A 25,108-nucleotide genomic window follows, 5' to 3' on the forward strand; every position below is an offset into this window, starting at 1 on the left:
CATATGCACACACACACACACACACACATGAACACACAAATATACACAGATGCACACAGAGAAACAGATACACAAAAATATACACACAGACACAGATGTACACAAAGACACACACAGATACACATACATACAGATACACAAATATACACACAGACACAGATGTACATAGACACACATAGACACACACACATGCAGAAACACACAAATATACCCACAGATACACACACAGAGACAGACACAGGTGAACACAAAGACACACACACAGATATACACCCAGACATACATACACACACAGACACACATAGACATGGACACACACAGATACACAGAAACACACACAAAGACTCATACACAGATACACAAACACACATATACACACATAAAGAGAGCTACATGGAGACACACATATAGATACACATGAACACACACAACGATACACAAAGAGACACAGCCACATACAGATACACAGACACCCACATAGAGAGATCCACAAAGACACCCACACATAGATACAAACATACACGCACAAACACAGATATAGACACATATATAGATACACACAGATACACACAGACACACACACAGACACCCACACAGATATCCACAAAGACACACACACATAGATACAGACATACACACAGACACATACACAGACACAGAGATATAGACACACACAGATACACGCAATCACACACACAGATACACACACAGACACACACAGACACCCACACAGATATCCACAAAGACACACACACATAGATACAGACATACACACAGACACATACACAGACACAGAGATATAGAGACATATACAGATACACACGATCACACACACAGAGAGAGACACACAGACACACCAGAGACACACACATACACAGGTCCACACACACGCACACACAGAGCCAACCAAGACCCAGTCCTGCAGGCCCTGCCCGCGTATAAATCATATGAGTCTCAGCCTTCGGATGCGCTCATTTTAATAACTTAGCCAGCAGTCTTCTCTCAAAATTAACATCTGCTCCAGCAGCTTCCAGCTTTCCTTGTGAAAATAATGGCAGCTAATAGGGAAAGGGCTGTCGTGTTCCGACTCCAGGTACTGCTGGCGTGACAGCTGTGTGATCAGGAGAAGAAAGGTATGCCAAGACAAAAGGAATAATTAAAATGAACCACGAGAACCAGCCCTGGATTTAAATGTTTAAATGTTTTAATTTAAAAGAACAATGGCTCCTTGAAGTGTCTTCACTACCGGTACTGACAACCTGCCATTTATTAATCAGTGTTAAATAACAGCAGCTCAGGGTTTGACACCAAACAGCAGATGATGTGTGATGATCCCTAAAATAGCAGCCACATTTCAGGGCTGATTTCTAAATGACTCCGGCGTCACAAGGAAGACTCTGGAATATTTACTGCACCAATTAAAGAGCATTAACCACTCTGTGGCAAATAAGCATGCAGTGGAGTGAGATTTAACTATGCCGAGCCTTCCAGGTAAAGTGAGGTGCTTCACACCTAGGGGGCGTATGGCGTGTCTCAACTATAAAGTACATTAAAGACAAACAAATAAAAAGTGTGTCTTCCTAGGCAGTGGTTCTCAGTCGGGTTGCTTTGGTCTCTAAGACACACTGGCGACGTCTAAAGACATTGTGATTCACATACCTGGGGGTGGGGGAAGGAAGAAGGGGTGCACCTAGGGGTCATCTAAAGGCTGGAGGCCAGGGACGCTGTCAAACAGCCTTCAACGCACAAGGCAGCCCCCACCACGGGGTGATTCAGCCCCTGAGGTCAACAGTGCCAAGGCTGGGGAACTGCAGAAAAAGGATCCGTGCTCAAACCCAAGACATGCATTTCCATGCATGTGTATTTTTTTTATCAGCATAAAGAGGGTTAAAATTCTTCTTTGTCACTTATTTCATTAAAGGAGCTGCTTCAGTGCATCCCGGGAGCCTCCTGACACCCTTGCCTGTCTCTGGAAGTCACGGACAGTGGATGACGCACCACTGAGGGCAGGCAAGCATCCCACGTTTTGCCTTTGAGTCTCTGTAACGCAGGCTTCTGCCCCTCACTGCAGGCAGCTTATGTGGAGTTTAATGTATAACCCCAAAGCGAAGGTTGGAACCATCTGAGTGGGCCTGTTAGAAATGTCGCTTCTATTTAAAAGGGTGGTTAGTTCTGCAATCATTTTACTGGAGTTCTCACAATCTGTTATCTTTTTAAAACCACAAATATTTGCACAGCAGGATGATGAGCATAAGAGATACGGGGATGTTTCGCTGACCTGATAATAATGATGTTTGTTTAAAAATGGGTTCTGCAAGTAGACTATCTGGAGGGTCTCCAAGTCGGGGGGGCACGGCTCAATCCACATCCGGTGCGATGCGGCCCTCCCTTAGACACACACTGCTTTTCAATACTGGTGTGAGCCAGCTTGCCCTGCATTTGGGATTTATGAAAAGTGCACGAACACTCCTTTAAATACATTCTCGTTTATGTGCTCAATTTAGCAAAGACTGATCAAATCCATCATGCTAAAGAGAAGCACCTAAAACAGTAATTGACTCTGGAAGCTGCTGGGGCATTTGCATCTGGGTGGTCTTCAAGCGTGGGTCACATTTGTGCTCATCACTGTCCTTCAGAAGAATATGCTGATACAAAAGATTGGATCTGAAAGCTGCAAGAGTTTCCACCTCACCAGGGCTCGAGTTTTTCTGAAGCTACGTCCTGTTAGTAAAGAAGGGTTGGAGGGAGCCTGGATGAACGCGCCACGCAAACTGCACAGCCCAACCTGGCTCTTGGTGTTGTTAGGGTCCTGTCGTGGTCTGACCGGGCTGTCATCACAGAAGAGCTTAGACTGGGTCTTTTATGAACCATGGACATTTATTGCTCACAGCTCTGGGGCTTGGAAAGCCCAAGATGAAGGTGTCAGCAGATTTGGTGTCTGGTGAGGGCATGTTTTCTCCTAAATGGTACCTTCTGTGTGTGCTCATGTGGAAGACGGGCCAGGCAGCTCTCTGGAGTCAGGTTCATAAAGGCTCTAATTCCATTCCTAAGGGCGGAGTCCTCATGACCTCATAACCGCCCAAAGGCCCTGTCTTTGGACACCATCGCCTTGGGAGTTAGGTCTCAGCAGATGAATTCTGGAGGGACACAGACATTCAGAACACAGCAGGATCAAACAGTGGTTAAACGACAGTGGGGAAATGGGTCTTTTCTCCCACCGGGAGTGGGTATAACCAGTGTCATCGATGAGCCAGCGGAGCCCAGAAGCCTACCCAGCTCTGTCCCAACTAGCTGTGAGGCCCCGGCCCAGTCCCTCCGCCTAAGTCCTTTCTGAAGCCAAGGGGCTGGCCTGGATGCTCCTTCCACTTCCTTTCCATCTGAAACCCCTGATTCTGAAATTCAGTCCTTTCTCTTTTTGCTCTTTCAAGAGAATGGACAGTTTGGCTCCTGCCACGGACGGATGACAGCAGGGCTGGTGTCGGACGCTGCATTTCGAGTCTGAGATTCTGCGAGAGCCGTGGGAAAGCTCGCCACGTAGCACAGGCCTGGAACTCAAAGAAGTCCTCTCTGCTCTGAAATGGATAAAGAAATGTGTCTTTTTCACCCCAAGGCTGAAGCTGGACACAGGAAATGTTTTTGAAGTGATATCTGAACTCAAAAGAAACTTTCGACTCACATCCGAAGTCTGACTGTTCTGACACTTTTCTGAGCAATCTGCCTTCGGATCTGCTGACCTGGGCTCTTTCCAATAACTACAGCCTTCCAGAACTTACCACCGCGGGGGCAGCGGCATTTAGACACCTGATGTGATTGTCAGACCTTCTCCTCATGCTGTCCCTGTCTCAGAGAAGCGCCATGACAACCAGAGGCACCAGGACACCTGCCGAGGACACCAACAACAGCATGTTCTCCATGGCGCCCGCCACAGGGCGAGGGGAAAGCAGGCATTGAGGCCCTGGTCCTCCGGATTCACATCTCAGAGGGTCTTTGTTTTGAAGGACAGTCCATATTCTCAGAAAGGCTTCAACAGGAATCCACTGAAAACCAGGGTTAAAATTTTATAGTCAAGAGTGCAAACCGAGTATTTGCTTAGCATTTCATATCCAAAAAACAAAACTAAAATTTTGCAAAAATAGATGTATTTTATTTTATATTTAATAAATTTTTGCTTATAACTGCAACTAAATGCTAACTTTTAGAGTGAAAGACATTCAGGTAGTGACTGTGTCCTACTTGACTGGTTGCGGCTAACAAGCATTGACCTTTGCAAAAACTAGTCTAGAATGTTACTAATATCCTGAAGGTGTTCTCTGAATCATTGATCACTTCAGTAAGTGTCTTCTACTCTCACCGGCTAACTGGATCTCTGCCTCCTCAGTGGTAATCTGGTTGAACTCCACCTCCTTTCTCAATAATTGTGGCTGTAATTCCTGCACTTTCTTGAAAGCGCTTTCATCGTCCTCATGAAATCCTGCATGTTTGCATTACTTGCACTTTCACTTTGCAACCAGCTCCACTGCACTGAGGCTTTATGATAGGGCAGTTGCAATATAAAACGACCAGCTAAGATCAACCCATGAAGCCCTGAGTGTATTAGGCAGAGATGGGTCTCAGTGATGAGCAGTGAGGCATGTTAGAGTGGGAATTCAGTTTAGGAGTGGTCTGTACAAGAATGGCTTTTCCCCAACATCACCACATAACTAGGGCGATACAGCCCTCCCCTCTAGTGCTGAGGGTGATGGTCTCCAAAGAGGCGCCTCGAATCCTCCTCTCTGTATCTGCAGCCTGGACTGCCCATCCGAGGGAAGGGCTAATGCCCTGTCCTTGAAACTGGACTGGCCATTAACTGTCTGACTCACAGAATACTGCAGAAGAGATGTTCCCGCCTTCCACAGCTGGGTCACGGGAGCTTTCTGGCTTCCACAGGGGACTCTTGCAATGCTCCCTTTGGGGACATCTGCTCTCAGAACCTAGTCCCTATGCCATGAGAAGGCTGCACCATGTCCAGTCTATGCTGCCAGCATATCTCCAAGCTGGTGACCAGCACCACTGCTAGCCACATACATGCACCATCTTGCACACCCTGGCTGGTCATGACTTGGGATGATGCCAGCCTCAACCCCATTGAGTGCAGGTGCATGAGAAACTCCAAGGACGGACAGGCCAGCTGAGCCCAGTCAAGCCACAGAGCCACAGAGGCAGCAATGGATGGCTGTCTGAAGCCTCTGAGCTTTGAGGAGGTTTGTTGTGTCACACTGCACAACTGAAATGCACACTTCAACACCCTTCTTGGGCTCTCGTTTTTAAGACAGGCCTGCATCTTCCGATAACACAACTTCAAGCACCAAGATTGTTTTGACCATTTTGACAAAAAGTCAAACTATTTTTCAGTTATAAGACAAGTCTTTTAAAAGTTAAAAATATATTCAGTCAGAACAGTCAACACAGAAGACAGGCTTGGGGGGAAAAATGAAAGAGGCATTGAAAAGCTTTACCCAGTGTGTTTTCATTGTATAAATAAGAATGAAATTTTATGATCTTGATGTTTTTAGGCAAGTTAAGGTTCTTTTTTTTTTTTTTTTTTTTTTTAGCTAATTTTTACTATTTGTTTGGGGGCACTGAAAATGAATTGAGCTTCCTCCCACTGATTCTGGGGATATTATTGATTTAATAACACGGCAGGATTTACTTTTGCCAAGGATCTCTTTCTGGATACTGCTGGGCTGTTTTCTGTGGGTAGTTATTTGACTTTAGCACCCTACCAATACAGGATGGCAAAGTTTTGACCAATTTTTTTTTTGGAAGTACAGAATATGCCTTTTCATATGAAATGTTTTCAGAGCAGCTTCCTTCTGCCCTTATCCACTCAAATAAAGTTCTGACATGCAAATAAATTTTGCATAAGCGGAGATATATGACGTCTACAGTTAAGGACTATGGCCAACCAATTATACCCACGTGCCATTTTCTACCTTTACAAACCCCTGATAGAAAAGTCTTGAAGACAGCACTTCACACATAAAATATTTCTTTTATAGCAAAATGTGTCCAACTGATTTATGAGGTCCTCTCAAGGAGAAGAAAACACACACTATAAAACTGAAACTCACAGAAAGGTTTCCCAGCTTCTTTAGAAAAAAACACACCCAAATTGCACGGGGTGCAGATTTTCATAGTATATAATGCGAATTCTTCATGGAAGCTGCACTTTCATCCTGGTGGGTTTATTTATTTCTATGATAGTATAACTTTTTTTCTTAAAGTACATGTTCTCCAGATACCTGTCCTTGAATTAAAGGCATCATTGGAAAAATCTGACCCATAAGCCAGGGAAATGCAAGGTGCATTGTGCCTAATTTGGGACACCTGAATCAGAATGATAGCCGGGTTCAGGGTGGCAGACGAGAGCCCACTGGGCAAACCTGGCATGCACTGTTTGTAAAAATAAAACGTGGTTGGAGTCTGGATGGTTCCTGAAGGGCTGTGTGTGGCTTCTTCCTGCTGAAGTGTGGAGTTGAGTGGTTCTGATGGACATCTGGCCCATGAAGCTGAAAACCCTCCTGGTCCTTAGGAGAAAATGCTCCCCGACTCCTGGATGGATGGGAAAGGACCCATCTTTCTGTCCTCATGAGAATGTCTTCCGTTTTCCAGGGGCACATCTGGAGGCCCCATGGAATCTTCCTAACAGTCGTGTGGAGTGTGTCAACAAAATGGGACCGTCTGCATCAGGGCAGTCATGAAAGGGTCCTCAGTGACCTAAGTCCTTTTAAATGGAGTACAATGGACCCAGATTCCATGAAAAAAGCCTCCATGCACAGTGGCACTTGGGAGGAAAAGAAAAACCCTCTCATTTCCTTATTACCCGAACACACTGATGATCCATTTGTAAAAGACGGCCCAGCCAGCATCTCCCTCCCTGAGAGGGTGCTGTGTGCTGCTGAAATTCTGATTACAACTGCTCTTAGGATGAAATGACTGGAGCCCAGATACCTTATTTAGCAATCAGTGCCCGGCGCAAGGACTTGCTGTGCCAACGAGAAGGAAGCGAGGCATTTTGGCTAGTCACAGCATTTTCGCTGTGTCACAGGGAGACAGAAGATGGGCTGCTATTTCACCGGCTAAATGCTATCATTTTAAGCACCGTTCCAAAGAAAACAGGGATCTTGCCAGAGGAAAATAACACATACCATAAAGGAAAAAGAAATGTGCATCAAGGCAAATAAACAGCTTTCTACCAAGGGCCTAGGATCTTGCTAGAGGAGTTGTTTCTCTGGTTGAAAAGCAGTTGAGAAAGGCAAGACAAGGGGGGCGGGAGCTGAGCAGGGCACCTCTAAGCCCTTCCTGCTGCTCTTCAAAGACAGATGCATTTTCCTTTCTCTTGTCTCCTTGCAAGTCTGCTGTAGGCCCTGCCACCTTCAGGCCGACTGACTGCCTCCTTCAAATGTCAGCATCTGGGGAGTTCCCACCAAGTCCCAGGCCCTGAGCTGGGCGCTAGGATGCAGGAGGGGGCGAAACAGGCCAAGCCTTGCCTTTCTGAGCTTGCTGCAGGCAGAGCAGACAAGAGGCCTTTGTGCGTGGGCCCTGGCACGGAGCATCTAAAAACCCTTGGAATTTCCTGAGAGATTGGAGTGTCTTTGTTATGCTAATGAAGTGACTCACTGTTGGCCCCTGGGTGGTTTTAGGATGAGGAGGCTGGTCGCCAGAAAGACCAGGGACAGGACCAGAGAGCTGGGGACTTGGAGCCAGCCTGACCTCCAGATGGGGGGTTGGGGGGGTTGGAGACTGAGTTCAATCATGAGGCCAATGTGTTAATTAATCATATCTACATAACAAAACACAATAAAAACCCTGGACACTGAAGCTCAGCAGAGCTTTGTGCTGGTGGACAGATGGAGGGAGACCCCTGCTGACTCCACGACAGAGGGATGGAAATTCTGCCCCTTGCAGACCTCACCCTATGCATTCTGTGTGTTTCTTTCATAATGGAAGTATAATTACAGGTAACTGTGTTCTGTGAGCCATTCCAGTGAGTTATCCATTCTGAGCATGATGTGGGAACTCTAGAATTTGTAGCCAAGGCCCCCGGGACTTGTGGCTTGCATCTGAAGTGGGGGTAGTCTTTTGGAGATTTTTGTACTTAACCTGTGGGGTCTGAGCTGCATCTGCTAGACAGTGTCAGAAGCGAATTGCAGGATACCCAGTTGGTGTCTGGCCAGTGGGGTTGAAATGGAATCCACGCAGCTGGGGGTGAAGGTGCAAGAGTGATCATGATGGTGCTTCAGAGAGAAGCAACGTGAGCTCAAGGTGGGGGTTGAAGCCGAGACTAGGAGGTCCTGACCTAGTTGAGAAAGGCAGGGCCAGTTCCACTGGGAACTGACAGCTGACCTGGGATATGGAGCATGAGCAGGGCTGGCCAGGCTAGGACAGGGCACTCCAGGCAGCAGAAAGAGCACGTGCAAAGGCCCTGTGGTGGGGCTGGGAGCAGGCAAGCATGACCACAGTGGAGAGGGTGAGGGGAGGTGGGACAGGCCAGGCCACACTGGCCTGGAAGGTCATGGATCACATGTCGCCAGAGCTCTGGAGCCCCTTCCCAGCACACGGGCCGACAAGATGCTCCCCACACCCAAATGAGGCCGCTGGTATTTTTACCCCCACTTTAAAACCTGAATTCTGCATCCCCAGGAAAGGTACTGGGGAGTCGAAACCCCCATGTCTGTGAGCTGACGGCAGGATGTCTCCTGTCCGGGCGCTGGCACCTCATCTAGTATTTGGAGGTAAAAGCAGCTCTGGCCTCCTGCAGGTGCAAGGACCAGGGAGCTGCTCTGTGGGCTGGGCTCAACCCAGGTGTCCACCCAGGCTCGGCCCAGCCTGGCCATTCCTGACGATTCTCCTACTTCCTCCTCGGAGTCCTCAAGGGTCACTGTCCCCTTGCACTCCCTGTCTTTGAATCTTTCTGTCCTCCACCTCCTCCTGCCTCAGTACACCAAGCTGGAAGCAGCACCTGCAGCTGAGCTGGACCACACTGGAGAGCAGTGAGCCCAGCAGAGCCTCCCCGGGGATCTGCAGCCCCAGCTAGGAGTCTCAGAAGCCATGCCCTAGGGCTGTGGTCTCACAGCTGCAGGTCTAGCCCTCCTTTCTCTGCCTTGTGATTGCCTGTCCTGGGGCAGGTTACGTTGCCCCTGGGAGCCTCTGTTTTCTGTAAAATGGGCCCAGTAATGGCATCCAAACTCCTGAGCACTCTAAGGATGGACAGAGACAGCATCAGCGCAGTCAGTCCCTGTTACTACAGAACCCACTGTCATGAATTCTGCTGCTGTGCAGGCTCAGAAGAAAAGCCACATCCGCCTACACGGTCTCACAATCTGGTTTCAGCAAAGCATGAGTTAATTCAACTTCATACTCGTGAAGTGGGGGTTGGAAGAAATGAAGGCTGCAGGACACCCACGTACCAAGAAAAAGAAAGACAAACTGGTTGTTTTATCTACTTTACATCATGATGGGGTCCTAAAAAGTAAACAAATGTACACAGTTATTAATAAGACATATGAACAAGAAAGGAGTGAGAAGAAGTTTTGTTTTGTTTTTGAAATTGCAGGGGTCCCATGAAGGCAGGCGGCCCAGGGAGGAACCACCGGACACCAGCATTGTGCAGGGGGTCTGGAAGTTGCCGGCGCACGCTTTAGCAGCTGCAGCCCAGCCTGGTCCTGTCTGCCTGGCTGTCAAACCCAGAAGACTGTGGTTTCTGGTGGACTCTGTGACAGCAGAGGAGGTGGGGGGAGGCCTGGAAGTGCAGCATCTTGTGAGCTACTTAAGTGTTTATGAAGCTCGCTAATGTGCTTAAATGAACGAGAAGCAGGTACTTGCTCCCAGGACCACAGCCACCAAAGCAATTTCCACCGCGGCCCCTCGTACTTCGCACACTGCAAAGCTTGCCTTCTCTCCCAGAGGAGAGCTGGATTACAGCGCCGCCTCTAATGCAACCCGATCTGGTCTCTTTGAGCGCCGCGGTGAACGTGCCATCTATCTCATAAATGCATCGCAATGTTCCACAAATCACCCACGTTCATCCCTCGAGACGTCTTTAACTCAGGGCTTAGAGTTGCAAATGAATTCTCCTATGGATCTATTATTCCATCAAATAGCGGAGAGAGGGGACTAGCTTGTGCGGAGCCTTCACAGAGCTGGGCTAAATTTGATTATGCAAAGTCTAACGAGCGCCATTCAACAAAACCATGGCGGGCGTGAGCTGCAGGCCAGCCCTCCACTGGACCATTATCCAGGGGTAAACACCACTGGTGGGTTAGTTCCATGAGCTACTGACTGATTTGACCTGTGATACTCCAAGGTGGAAGTAACCAAAGAATATGTATCATGAGCCCCAAGAATGAAGCCAGTGGAGAGTGGTACATGCTAGAGGATAACGCCTGGCCCTCTGCAGGACAGCACGTCAGCCATGCGCCATGGGATGATGGTGGTGGTTGGGACACAGGAGGCCACTGCAGGAAATGCGCAGGTAGGTGGGTGGGTCTATGTAAGCTGGCTTTAGATTTAAATCACAAGCATTTGCAGCTCAACTACTCAGTGTCTTATCTTATTTAATCCTTTCAGCAATAAACACCCTTTTCACATGTAGTAAGGTTAAGGAGTTTATATCATACCCTTTATTATTATTAATAAAGGGACACACCTTCCAGGGATCCTAGGGAACCTCCTACGCACCCTGTGGTCACTCTAGGGAAAGGAAAGCTCTCAGGGACCGACGGGAGCCTGGGCACATGCGCCGCAGCTCTCTCCTTTCTCTATCCCCTCTAGCCCGGCTTGCTGGCTCTCACTTTCTTTTGTGCACAAGAACTCATGTACAAGTTGCACAGCTAAACCCTTGCATGCTGCATTTCAGAGTCAACTTAAGTGATTTTTGAGAGTGATTTTGACAATCCCAATCAAAATTCTAGCAGGTTTTTTTTTTTTTTTAACATGACAAGTTGATTCTAAAATTCATAGGAAAATGCAAATGACCTAGAAGAGCCAAAGCAATTTTGGAAGGAATAAAGTCGAATGGCTGACACTACCAGATTTCAAGATTCACTTGAAAGGCACAGGAATCAAGACAGGGTGGTGTCACCAGAAGGAAGGCATCAGAGCAGGGCGACAGGAGGCAGGCCACACACAGCTGACTGATACCCGACAAAACTGCCGGGGAATTTCACAGGGAAAGGAACTCTTTTGAACAAATGGTGCACGAACAATTGGATAACCATATGGAAAAAATGTAAAAAACAGAAGAACATTGACCCTTCACTCACACCAAACATAAATTAACTCAAAATCAATCATAGGCTGGGTGTGGTGGCTCACGCCTTTAATCCTAGCACTTTGGGAGGCCAAGGCAGGTGGATCACCTGAGGTCAGGAGTTTGAGACCAGCATGGCCAACATGGTGAAACCCCATCTCTACCAAAAATATAAAAGTTAGCCAGGCATGGTGGCAGGCGCCTGTAATCCCAGCTACCTGGGAGGCTGAGGCAGGAGAATTGCTGGAACCTGGGAAGCAGAGGCTGCAGTGAGCTGAGATCTCACCATTACACTCCAGCCTGGGCAACAGAGAAAGACTCTGTCTCAAAAAAAAAAAAAAAAATCATGGATCTAAATGTAGAACTAGAAAGGTATAGAAGAAAACACAGGAGAAAACATGCGGTAACTTAGAGGTAGGAAAAGATTTTCTATAGCTAGAACATGGGAAGTATGAACCACAAAAGGAAAAACTTGATACGCTGGTTTCTATCCAAGTTATAACTTTTGCTCTTTGAAAAACACTCCCAAGAAACAAACTACAGAATGGCAAATATATGTGTGTGTGTGTATATGTGTATATACATATTTATATGTGTATACACATATTTATATGTATATATATACACACACACATATATATACACACACACACACATACAGATACATACACACACACACTTCCAATATGCTGTGTATATCTGGCAAAAATTATATCTAGAATATATAAACAAACATTTACAACCCAACAAGAATAATACATACAATAGAATTTAATAATGGTTAAATGATGGAAATAGACACTCCACAAAAGAAGATGCATGAGATGATCAAGGAGAACGTGAAAATATGCCTAACATCATTAGTCTCCAGGGAAATCAAAATTAAGCCACAGTGAGATTAGAATGAAGCCTCACTCACTAGAATGGCCATAATTTAAAGAACTGACCTCACTGAGTGTGGGCTAGGATGTGGAGGAACTGCAGCCACACACGCTGTTGGTGAGAATGTAAAATGGTTCAACGACTTTGGGAAACTACTGAGCAATTTCTTAAAAAGTGAAACATTTCCCTACTATATAGCCTAGCTACTCCCTTCGTAGCATTTACCCCAGATAGGTGGAACCATAAAGGACTCATATAAGAATGTGGATAGCAGCTTTATTCACAGTAGCAAAAATGAAGAAACAGCTCAAAGTGCACATCAGAAGGGGCACGGACACACAGAATGTGTGTTCCATAACTGGAGAGCTGCTTGGCATTAGAAGGGGCACACACACACAATGACGCGGTCAGAGCTCAAGTCGTCAAGCTGACATCCATGTGTCGGTGCAAGAAGCCAACACAAAAAAGTATATTCCCTACTACTCCATTTACATAAAACTGCAGAAGATGCCAGCTGGTCTTAATGATGGGTTCCATAAGCTGGTTGCCAGGGGATCGGGGAGGGGAGGAGAAACTGCCTAGGGGCAAAGTGAACTTTTGGGAGGAATGGAAATGCCCTATCTCGATTATGGTGGTTGTTCCATGTTTTCAGATGTCAAATGTATATTTAAAACTTTGATTAAAAAGAGTAACTTTGGCCAGCCAGGCACAGCTGCTCACTCCTGTAATCCCAACACTTTAGGAGACCGAGGCAGGTGGATCGCTTGAGCCCAGGAGTTTGAGACCAGCCTAGGCAACATGGTGAAACCCTGTCTCTACAAAAAATATAAAAATTACACCAGGCATGGTGGCATGCACTTGTAGCACCAGCTACTCAGGAGGCTGAAGTGGGAGGATCACTTGAAACTGGGAGGTCGAGGCTGCAGTGAGCCATCATCGCAAAACTACACTTCAGCCTGGGCAACAGAGCAAGACCCTGTCTCAAAAAAAAAAAGAAAATAATTTTGGCCAAGCAAGATTTTCTCCTACACTGAACATCAGTAGCCAAGATTTGACAAATAAAACTTCCTTGCATACTAATTTAAGATTTGAAATAGTGGCGAGAGGCTGGGTTTTGTTTTGTTTTGTTTTTAGAAGAGAACTATTGTGATAAGCTTTAAAGTTAAAATCCACCTGATCCTCTACCCATGTGCTTCCCCTGGAGTGGAGATTCCTTGGGTGGGTCTGTGTGTGCTGGGCTGTGTTTCTTTGCATACATGGAGCCAGCATGCTACCGCCAAGCAAAGAAACACAGTACAACACAGTCCCTGGATCAAGGCTGAGGGCAGCATGTGGCCGCTCAGGAAGGAGGCGTCTGGGGCATTTTGGAGACAGGGAAATGCTTTTCAATTCTTGCCAATGACACCCTGAAGCCTGGGGGGATTGCACGCACCAATGAACACACAGGTTCCTCTCTCTGTTTCTCGGCCAGTAGGAAGTAAAGAATGCACTTTTAGCCAAATGGGAGCTGAAGTGTGTGGCAGGAGTGTTATAAATGATATGCAGGCTACCAAATAAAATTCAATTTTCGGGTAATGTGAAGGTGTGATGCGTGTGGAGCAGCTGCTTTGCATATCACACAAGACAGCAGGTAATAAGGAGGGAAGCAGGACTGGCGACTGATCTGTCACTGGCGAGGCTGGGATTGTTTCCTTCCTTTACCTCCTCTAATCGCACCATTGCAGTGTTGATTCAGAACACGGCGGCCCATGAAAAATGTCACCGTTCTGTCGATGGTGCGGATCTGCTGGCAATTCCAGCAAGCAGTGGCTGCACATAAAGGGTGATAAGGCACTATATCCTGCCACGCTCAGCAGGTTTCCCATTTCCTCCTGCAATTACACATCAAACTGTTTTAGCTTCACAAGCTTCTGCACTATAAATGGCCTGGAGGCAGAAGGCCGCCTGGCACACTGATGAGCTGGGCTTCAGAGCTGAGTGCAGACTCAGGTTTGGGGGAGGCTGCTGAAAAAACATATCGCCCCCTTCTCTGCAAGCGCACATCCACTCTGCAGGGCCCTGAAGACATGCCCTAGAAATCATTCTTTCATTATCTCTGCTTAGTCCAATTAACAGAGGGTTTAGGGAAACACTACTGACTGTTCTTGCAAGAGAGACGGCACCAAAGGCACTGGAGAGCTTTATGTCTTTGCCTGTCTGCTGTGGTCTACAGACGAGCAGAGGGGCATCCCCTGGGAGCCTGTTGGAAATTCAGGGTGTCCAGATCCATGGGAAATCTGCTGACTCAGAATCTCTGCAGCTGGGCCAAGGAATCTGTTTTAAGGGCATCTCCAGTTGAGAAGCATGGCTCCAAGCCATGCTCGGCACACAAATATGCCTGAATTTTTGACGCCTTTCTCAGGGAATTCCTTACCTGCAGATCCAGGCAGAAGACAGGCTCAGATGAAGGCAACAGATGTAGCACTTTTTGAAAACCCTACCCACCCATCCATCCATCTATCCATTCACTCATCCATCCACCCAACCATCTACCTATCCATCTTCCCATCCATCCATCCATCCATCCAATCCATCCATCCATCATCTACCCATCCATCCATCCACCCACCCATCTATCCATCCATCCATCCATCCATCCATCCATCCATCCATCCATCCACCCACCTATCCATCCATCCATCTACCTATCCATCCATCTATCTATCCATGCACCCACCCATCCATCCACCACCCATCCATCCAGATACCCACCCATCTATCTACCCACAGATCCACCCACCCACCCATCTGTCCACCTATCCATCCACCCATCTGTCCATCCACTCACACACCCACCCATCCACCTATCCATTTCTTCAACACACACCAGGCATTAATTTGCTGCCTGGTACTGGAGATACAGAGATGAGAGACCTCACTGGGTGTTGTGCTCTCCATAGTATCTGGCATATGATTTGCTATGAACTGGCACCTAATCACTAGGCTAGGAGACACAGCCTGATGGCCAGGGCATGTGTAGGCTCTGGAGGCTGCCTGCTGGGTGTAGGATGCTGTCTCTGCCTTTCACTGGCTGCATGGATTTAGGCACGCTGAATAAATTTTCCAAGTTTCAAAAGTGTCTGATCTGTGAGATGGATATAAAGGTGGTCCCTACCTCAAGGGTTGGTTATAAAGATAAAATGACTTAATTCTTACTGAGCACTTAGAACAGTATCTGATAAAAATGAGCATTTAAGTATAAGCTGCCATGATCATTATTTTACCATCATCTTTGTTAACAAGGGACCTTTAGTCTAGAAAGTAGGTTCTGGACTAATACAACATAGATAATTAAGGCAAACTAATACGATACAATTACTAACCTCTATAGAAGGGGCAGAGGGAGACATATGCACTGTGAACATGGGAGAAATGGCTCTCAGTCTGTGCACAATTGTTCCTGGAACATGGCTGGAAAGCTCTCCCGCTCTCGCTCACCCACTCTCACTCTGTCTCTCTCCCCACTGATGTAGTTAAAATCTATATTAAAGTATGTATACGATAAAATGCACAAATCAGGATACATGGCCAGATCGATTTTCAGAGTGACAAACACACCATGTTACCAGCATCCAGATCGAGAAGAGAACATCACATGGACCACAGAAGTCCCAGACATCCATCCCGGCACCTGCCACTCTGCCTCCTATCATCAGCACACCTGTGGTACGTGTGGTAAAGGGCAGTGGTTTGTTCTTATTGAACGTTGCATAGTATTCCATGCTAGGGGTATGAATAGCCCACAGTTTATTTCTCCTGTTTTACTCCTTGTCCAATTGATGAATCTACTACCCATTAAGCCAGATGCTTTCCGGCTTGGGGACATAACAAATGATGTTGCTGTAAACATTCTTGTATTTGTCTTCTGGTGCACACATCTCTGTTAGGGAGACATCCACGAGAAGAATTTCTGCATGTCTGTTAGGGAGACATCCATGAGCAGAATTTCTGGGGCATAGGATATGCATATGTTCAGCTTTAGAAGCAATGATTCTCCCAAAAGACAGACTAGTTTACACCCCACCTGCTGTGTGTCAGGATTCCATATGCTGCACGTTTCTGTCGACACTTGGTAGTGTCCGATTTTTGCCTTTAGATAGGCTTTGAATGAACTCACCTTCCCAAGAATCCCAGAAGCAGAAGGAATTCCTACCTGGCCCCACTTTTCAGCAGCTGCTTCCTGCTGGGGGTCTCCGTCTATGACTCAGAAAGGGTGGGACCTAGGAGTGAGCAAGGTCTCGGGGAATACCATGCACCGTCTTCATTCACTCCTCGGTAGTTCTCTTTTCCCTGGGATTTTGACTTCTCCAGCTGGTTTGGTTGTTTTCTGATGCTATCAAAGTCCTTCCCTCTCTTTCTCCTGCCTTCCTCCTTCCCTCCCTGCCTCTCTCCTATCTAACACCGCCTTTGATTCTCAGTGACTTGGTCCGATACCAGCCACTCTACCACATGGTAACTGGAGGTCCTTGGAGCTAGGTATGCACTGCCTGCCTGCAGTGAGGGATGGGTGGGGAGACAGCTGCTTGCACAGAGACAAATAATGGCTGGGTAGGCATTTGCCTGTCACAAAATTGGGGGTCTGGAGCTGGCATTCCAGGCAGACGACAGACTATAGGCTGCACACCCCAGAGGCACCAAGTAGAGAATCCTGCTCAGGAAACTGGAAGGAGCAGCTTGGAAATGTGCAAAATAATATATCAGGAAGTAGACAGTGCAGGGATGAGAGATGCTGCCAGATAGGCTGGAGCTGCCAGGTGGTCCAAAAAAAGAAAAAAAAAAAAACCCTCAGTTGGGAAACAGTTTTGATGAATGCATGAATGCAGGATGGCACACAGATCCAGAATCAGGGAAGACAATGTTCTGATTTCATGCCACAGCCCCTAAAAACCCCTGCAGAAAAACTGCTAATGCCTCTGGCCTTTGGCAGTGCCTGCGCTGGGAGAAGAGACACACCATCTTCCACCTTGGCCCACGGAGAAATGGGCCAGGGGTCCCAATCAGGCAGGCTGTGCAAAAGAGACAGTAAAGGGCAGAGCAGGGTCAGCTCCCTGCACACACAGGGCACAGGTCCTCTCTGCAACGCTGGGAATGTGGAACTGGGAGGAAGGGCTCAACAGTCTCTGCAAATGCGGCAGGAAGCTGTGCAACTGGCCTCAAGGTTGTCTTAATAATTTGTTCCAAAGATGTCAGCCTGTGATGTATTTACTTTCCTGATTTTTCTCCTCCTTAGTTAGTCTTGGAGCTGCTGTTGTACATACAACTCTCACTTCAGTCATAAATGAATGACATGAACATTACTAAAGAGAAACATCACCTGCCTGGAACACAGTACCCAATCACAAAAAATTACTAACAATTAGCCCAGGACAATACAGCTGGTTTAACACAATAGGCCATAAGCCAAGATTTTTATCTAGAAGAACATCTTCATTTTGAAATCCTCGACATCTGAACACACCTCTGCATATACCCTATGCCCGAGACAGGGTCTACTATGAAGGAAGCATCCAAGCTTCTGCCCCAATTCCCTGCAGGCATTTGTGGGGCCAAAGCCCTCCCTCCACCTTCGCTGGTGTCAACAGCTCAGGTCACTTTGATAAGGAGGCAATGCTGCAATCTCAAAAAATTGGGAATGGCCAAGCCTGCACTCCACAGCCATATTCTGATGGAGAATTTCCGTGACAATCATAATTGGGATCTATGAATCACTCATACATAAAGCGGAAAGGCAGGTGACAGGGAAGGGATTAGCAAACAGGCAGACCAGTCCTCTGCAGTCGCTGAAGCTCAGAGCTGAGCAAGGGACCCAGAGTCTACCTACAGCCCTCCACACAGGACGCCCCCATGCCCTGCCACCCACCCTCCACCCACATTATGTGAAAGTGTCCACCCGAATGCAGTGCCTATGAGCTAGACACGGCATTTTCAGGTGTGAGCATTATTCATTACAGGTACCTACATCTTCCTATATTTCTCATCCTTAATATATTAAGCCAGAGTATTTTTTCCAAGCAAAATTTTTATCAGCTAGATTAAAGCACCTGTCTGTGTCAAAAAATGAGATGATTCCTTTAACTCTCAGAAGAAAAAGAAACAAAACAACTGGAAACCTCCATTGAATATATCACATATTCTTCTGGCCTCTTCTATTTCTCTTACTGCTTTTTTCATAAAATTAATACCTCTTAACATGTTTTTTAACTGCAAAGAGTTAGGAGTCAAATCTCCCGTGGTCTCACCAGAGAGGTCAGCCCTGGTAACTATTTGCGGCATGTGATCTGCCCTGACTTAAGAAACACAAGAGCGCAGGCCTCAGTCTTCAACGATCTGAGGACATCAGCACCACCTGCAACTGGCCATCCTGCCCCGGGCGGGGCACCCGAGAACATCCTACAATTGGCCATCCTGATCTGGGCGGGGCCCTCAAGCTCATCCTGCAATTGGCCACGCTGCCCTGGGCAGAGCCCTCAGGAACGTCCTGCAATTGACCATCCTGCCCTGGATGGGGCCCTTGAGAAGCTCCTGCAATTGGCCATCCTGCCCTAGGCGGGGCCCTCAGGAACGTCCTGCAATTGGCCATCCTGCCCTAGGCGGGGCCCTCAAGAACGTCCTGCAATTGGCCATCCTGCCCTAGGCGGGGCCCTCAGGAACGTCCTGCAATTGGCCATCTTGCCCTGGGCGGGGCCCTCGGGAACATCCTGCAATTGGCCATCCTGCCCTGGGCGGGGCACTCAAGATCCTCCTGCAATTGGCCATGCTTCCCTGGGCGGGGCCCTCAGGAACGTCCTGCAATTGGCCATCCTGCTCTGGGCGGGGCCCTCAAGCTCATCCTGCAATTGGCCATCCTGCCCTAGGCGGGGCCCTCGGGAACATCCTGCAGTTGGCCATCCTGCCCTGGGCGGGGCCCCCGGGAACATCCTGCAATTGGCCATCCTGCCCTGGGCGGGGCCCCCGGGAACATCCTGCAATTGGCCATCCTGCCCTGGGCGGGGCCCCTGGGAACATCCTGCAGTTGGCCATCCTGCCCTGGGCGGGGCCCCCGGGAACATCCTGCAATTGGCCATTCTGCCCTGGGCGGGGCCCCCGGGAACATCCTGCAATTGGCCATGCTGCCCTGGGCGGGGCCCTCAGGAACGTCTTGCGGGCTGCCCAGTAGCCTGCGTTTCCGTGCGCTGCTGCCCCGTTTTCTGTGGGCTCTGCCCCTCCTGCAGGATGTGCTCTGTGCCTTATCTCACGGGTAATCACAGCAGGGTCTGCCCTGCCCTGCCCGCTGGCCTTCTCCTAGGGTTGACCTCAGAGAACACGTCCTGCTCAGGGGTCCAGGCTGGAGACATGGGCTTTCCTTCACTTCCCCAGCCCCCTTTCAGACAGGAGCCAGTCCCAGCTGTCCCACCCTGAAGGCCCCCCAACCCCTGCCTCTGTCCTGGCTCCCCCTTGGCCGGCTCGCTCCCATATCGAGCGTCCTAGTGTCGAGGGCGGCACTGGGTTCAGGGTGCCACTGCCCTCCGGTCCTCACTGCCTCCCTCCCTGCTCCTGTCCCCGGAGCCTCCTGTGGTGCCTGCCCTGCTCAGGGCGAGGGTCGGCCATGCCTCCGGGCCGGGCTGGACCCAGCTCTGTAGGCAGCTCTGTGCCATGGGGGGCACGGTCCTGAGCTGTGATTCAAGGCGCTCGCGGAGCCACACAGGCGGTCTTGGGGATCCTCCACCAGAGCAGTGACCTGCTGCTCCTGGTCCACCTATGCCTGGCACAGAGCTGGGGCCCAGCACCCTTTCCTGGATGAGCCGGCACCGGCTAGGAGGCTGCAGGCTCCTCCTCTGTGTGAGGCCCATGGGGCTGCACTTGGTGGTCGTTTTTTAAAGTTGGCTCCGGGTGGACCGCGCGGCACAGGCTCATGCCTTTCCCATCTTCAAGAGCATGTGGGGCACTGTGCTGTCACAGCCAGGAGTGGATTCCAAGCCTTGCTCTGTGGGGGACACTGGAAGGGAAACAGGCGGGGCAAATGCCCACAGCACAGGGATGACTGAAGCCCGTGTCAGGATGACACTCTCCTTAAAGAATGGGAGTCAGGGAGACAAAGTCAAAAGAGATGGACCGAAATCTAAATCCAGAGGGTGACGAGCTGGAGCTGGCCAGAATGAAAACAGAGGAAGAGTGGGTGACAGGCGACATCCCTGGTCTAGGAGTGGCCTCTACAGAGACCCAGGAGAGGACAAGGCCCATGGGAGGACCACATCAATGGTTGCAGTGGAGGGACCGCAGGGCCTGTGTGTGTGTGAATATGTGTGTGCTGTGTGTGGATACATGTGTATGTGTGTGCTGTGTGGTTATGTGTGTATACATGTGTGCTGTGTGTGGATACATGTGTATAAGTGTGTGCTGTATGTGGATACGTGTGTGGATACATGTGTGCTGTGTGTGGATATGTGTGTATATACATGTTTGTGGATATGTGTGTGGATATGAGTGTGGATACATGTGTGTTGTATGTGGATGTGTGGATACATGTGTGTGAACGTGTATATGTGTGTGCTGTGTGTGGACGTGTGTGGATACATGTGTGGATACATGTTTGCTATGTGCAGATACGTGTGTGGATACGTGTGTGTATGCATGTATGCTGTGTGTGGATGTGTGTATATATACGAGTGTGTGCAGATACTGTGTGTGCATGCCCATGCACACGTGTTCATTTGTAGGTGTGGGCATGTGCATGTGTACAGGAACATGTGCACAGCCTGTGTGTGTGTGCACAGCCTGCGTGTGTGTGCACAGCCTGTGTGTGTGTGCACAGGGAGTGACAAGGTGAGAGGCTAAGGATGCAGCCAGAGGTCAGGTGAGGAAAGGCTTTAGAAGCCACTGAAGAAGCTTGGCTTGATTGCATCGAGACCATCCACTTAGAACTACTTGCTCAGATGCTGAGAGAGGCAAAGACACCTTTCATTAGGACCCGGGGAAGTGTTATTAATGATGCAGAAATCAAAGGGTTTAAGTGTGTAGATCTCAAAATGAAAAAAAAATGACAAATGTACCTGCCAAGTAAAAGAAAGGACGCAATACAGTCATGAACAACAAAAAAAATCCCATGCCATTGCTCCTATAAATGCAGTTTCTCAAAGCGCCATCCAAAAGTCAATGCTAAGTTCATCCGAGTGTATTTGCAATATTAACCACACCAGAACTAAAGAAATGGAGACAGGGGTCTCTGCCATATTGAGTCTCTGTTTTGGACTCTGGGGTAGTTTTGCAATGCGTCAATTCAGTTAGGATGAAAGACATTTCTTGCCCATACAGGTCTGGGTCAGGATTAGCAATGAGAGGGACATGAGATTTAAAAAGAAACATGAGGCAATGGCCCCTGCATCTGCGAGGTGAGTGCACACCCAGGGGCACTGGAACAGCTCAGGAAACTTGCCTGCCCTGTCGGCTTACCGGCACCACCCACAGCTCCTCCACCTCCTGCCAGCCTCACTTGCAGGTCATCACTGATGTGTGCTAGGCAGATGCTGGGTCTGTCCCATCCTTGTGGGTCTGGGGGTCCTTGCTTCCCCCATTGTGCTTCCAGCATCCCTCCCCAGCTGTCTGCCCTGCCCCGAGGTGTACCACCTGCAGCAGGGCCACAGCGTCCATGCATTTCTCTACCACGTCCACTCAGCCATCCTGTTTGTGACTTTTCTCTGACCTTCTGACTTCTCTGAATCTTACCTCCTCAGCTTCTCCCACAACGTGTAAGGTTTTAAGCCCAGTAGAAAATCCCTTACTGCAAGGTTATTTTTCCCAGACGGAATCCTGATTGACACCTGACACCTGACAAGAGGGGCTTCCCAGCAGCAGGAGGAGAAGCACTGAGGCTGCTGAGCCCAGGGAGGGGAACCAGGTGATTCTCCCAAGACACATGACACACCCACATGCCCAGGAAGCACTGAGCAAGCAGGTGCAAGGTGGCCAAGAACAGGAACTCACAGAAGCCTCCTGAGGCCAGGTGAGGCCCCTTCTGCAGCTGAGGTGCTCAGTAATTTCATCTTGTCCTAATTTAGAATTTGGAGCCAGATCTGTAAGTTCTCCTGCATGAGTGCTCTCCAAACTCTGTGCTCACGTACCTGACGGAGAGAAGAGAATTTCTGGCACGCACCCTTAGTATAAAAATATTTATATATCTATAAATGTATTTACTGCTGCTCTGAACCCTCCACTGGTAAATAAATACTTAAAGAAGACGCTTGGGGAGATTTGTCTTTAAAGATAATGCAATGGAATGTATAGATGTACATTCGAAAAGTCATCTTGGTAACTTCACACGGTTGGGGCTGACATCCTTCAGATGTGATTGGATCATCAGGTTTTGTTTTTGCTTTTGAACCTCTGACTGTGGCTGGTGATAGCCATGGCCCGTGAGGAATGTGTGTCAGCCCCACACTTTGCTCCAGGCTTGGATGGTGAGGAAGGTCTCCAGGCTGCGGTTTCCTTGCAGGGCTGTGTTAAAGCTGCTTGGTTTAGCCCATGAGCGTGGGTTTAGTTAGAACTCGATACTATTCATAAATCCACTTACTCCAGTGCACACCCAGTGAGTCTCCAGAATCCAGTGCTGGACAAATGATGGGGGCTACTGCTTTCTGCACACGCCCTGCCCCTCACATCCCGGCACCAGAATCCCAGCAGGGGGAGGAGACTCACATCCACCTGTGTCACAAATGTCAGGGAAGCACAGTTCCTTTTTTTTTTTGAAGTATAACATCTCCAGAGAAAACATGCATATCCTAAGTATGCAGCTGCTTTTATGGATTTTCACAATGGGACTCTGTGCAACCTGCACCCTGGAAGTCCCCTTGATTCCATTCAGTCATGAAACACCCTCCATCCTGAAATGAAACCTCCACCCTGGCTTTGGACAGTGGAGATGAGTTTGACTGTTCAGCATTTCCTATCAATGAAAGCATCCAGAAAGCTTCCTTTTCTGCCTGGCGTCTTTTGATCAAAATTAGGTCTCCCCACTTCACGTGAGTCCCTTTTGGTGGCTTCCATTCTGTCCAGGATTATGACGTCTCCTCCTGTTATGGAACGGAATAAAGACCCTCCCGTGCTTTTCTGAAGTTGAAGTGTTGCACGCCCAGAGGAAGAACCCACTCTGAGTGAGGGACTCTTACAAATGCACACTGTCGTGCAGTCACCAGCCAGCCGAGGGGAAGATGTCAGCCCCAGCAGCCTACCTTGTGTCCCCTCCCAGCCAGGGTCCCCAAGGAAAAGAGCTGTAAGGGCTCCCATCACAAACACCAGCTTCCCCTCCCTGTCTTTAGCTCCACAGAAATGAGTAACATATGGAAGCTGCCACTCATATTCCACAGCACATCTGAGACCCATACACATGGCTGCCAGGCCTTGCTGCCACTGTCCTATCATCCCCCAGGGGACATGCCACACCCTGTTCACCAGTGCACTGTGCATGGGCACCTGGGTCACTCCTGTCCTATCATCCCCCAGGGGACATGCCACACCCTGTTCACCAGTGCACTGTGCGTGGACACCTGGGTCACTCCTGTCCTATCATCCCCCAGGGGACATGCCACACTGTCTTTACCAGTGCACTGTGCATGGGCACGTGGGTCACTCCTGACCTTATTCCCCTGTGGGACATGCCACACCCTATTCACTAGTGCACTGTGCGTGGGCACCTGGCTCGCCCCCAACTTTGGACTGTTAGGAGGAGTACTGCTATGAACCTTCCAGAACATGACTTTGGCTGCACCTGAGCATACGTTTCTCTTAGGCCTTGTTAGGAAGAGAGTTGCTGGATCCCTGGAAACACACATGCTCAGCTTTACTGGACACTGCCACATGGTTTTCCAGAATGGCTGGGCTTGCTTATTTTGTTTTTGGTGGTGACAAAGTCACAGTCAATAGAAATTGTGGTGAGATCTTCCCAGCCCTGGCGACCCTGTCGGGAGGAGAGCACTGCACTTGGAATCTCCTGACTGCAGATGGCATCTTTCCTTCCTGCACCCTCTCATTCCATAGCCTTTGGTGGCGAGATCAATGCCTTCCAGAGCAAGGAGCACCCCTGAATGGTCCCTCCTCCAGTTCTTTAGACCTTTCCAGCTCCAGACCTGCCAGGCCCTGGTGCTGACCTGCATTTCCCCCCACAGCAGGAGGAGCTGCCTGCAGAGGGAGGCTTGCTCTTGGGGCAGAGGATTCCTGCAGCTGCTCACACTCCTGAGGGACAGTGGCCGGAGACCATTGGAGAGAGCCCAGATTTGCAGTCACTCTCCAGGTGAGTGCCTAGTACCCCCTCGCATGCCTGGCATCATCGGGGGGTCCCTTCACCTCTCTGTGCTCTTGGTACAACTCCCGCTAAGAGGGCTGTGGCTGGAATTCAATCAGAATGCGCAGGCTTTGCAAATGGTGCATTCAACAGACACCTACTGTGTGCTGAGTGCTTTTCATGAAGCTGTCCTCAGGATGATCATTGACTAAATGATGCCAATGTTTGTATAATTTCAATTCTGACGATGGCTGTGAGGGAACACATGTGTGTACTTAGGAGAACACAGCAGGGGGACGTGCTAGGCATGGGGCTGTCCAGGCGGCCTCTCCGGGATGGAAGGCTTAAGCTGAGGCCTGAGGATTAGATGGAATTGGCCAGACACAGGGAATGGGGCGTATACTCAGCAGAGGGGACGGCATGGGCCATGCCTGGAGCAGGGTGGCCTTGGCTTTGGGGGAAGAGAGAGGCAGCAAGGACTGCAGAAGAGGGGAGGGTGGGAAGGGAGCTGGGGAGGCAGACAGACGGGGCCAGAACCTTCCAGGTGGAAACTCCGCTGTGGCTGGCCTGGAAGCCAAACACTCCCCTCTCCTAGCTCTGTGCACCAGCCGATGGGAAAGCTGCCCCAGGATGTAGAGTTTGAA

General features: G+C 49.0%; 1 protein-coding gene and 1 long non-coding RNA gene across 2 annotated transcripts in view; one reads left to right on the top strand and one right to left on the bottom strand.

Annotated features, from left to right (window-relative positions):
* Positions 1–25,108, bottom strand: part of LOC105470550 (cadherin 4) — a 683,954-nt gene that overhangs the window by 498,799 nt on the left and 160,047 nt on the right. The window lies entirely within an intron of this gene.
* LOC139358414 (uncharacterized) lies at positions 19,328–24,418 on the top strand. The gene is made up of 4 exons (XR_011613183.1): positions 19,328–19,448; positions 21,503–21,579; positions 21,990–22,190; positions 24,349–24,418. It is a non-coding gene; the product is annotated as an uncharacterized lncRNA (long non-coding RNA).

The sequence above is a fragment of the Macaca nemestrina genome, chromosome 15, assembly GCF_043159975.1.
Source record: "Macaca nemestrina isolate mMacNem1 chromosome 15, mMacNem.hap1, whole genome shotgun sequence".
NCBI classification, from domain to species: domain Eukaryota; kingdom Metazoa; phylum Chordata; class Mammalia; order Primates; family Cercopithecidae; genus Macaca; species Macaca nemestrina.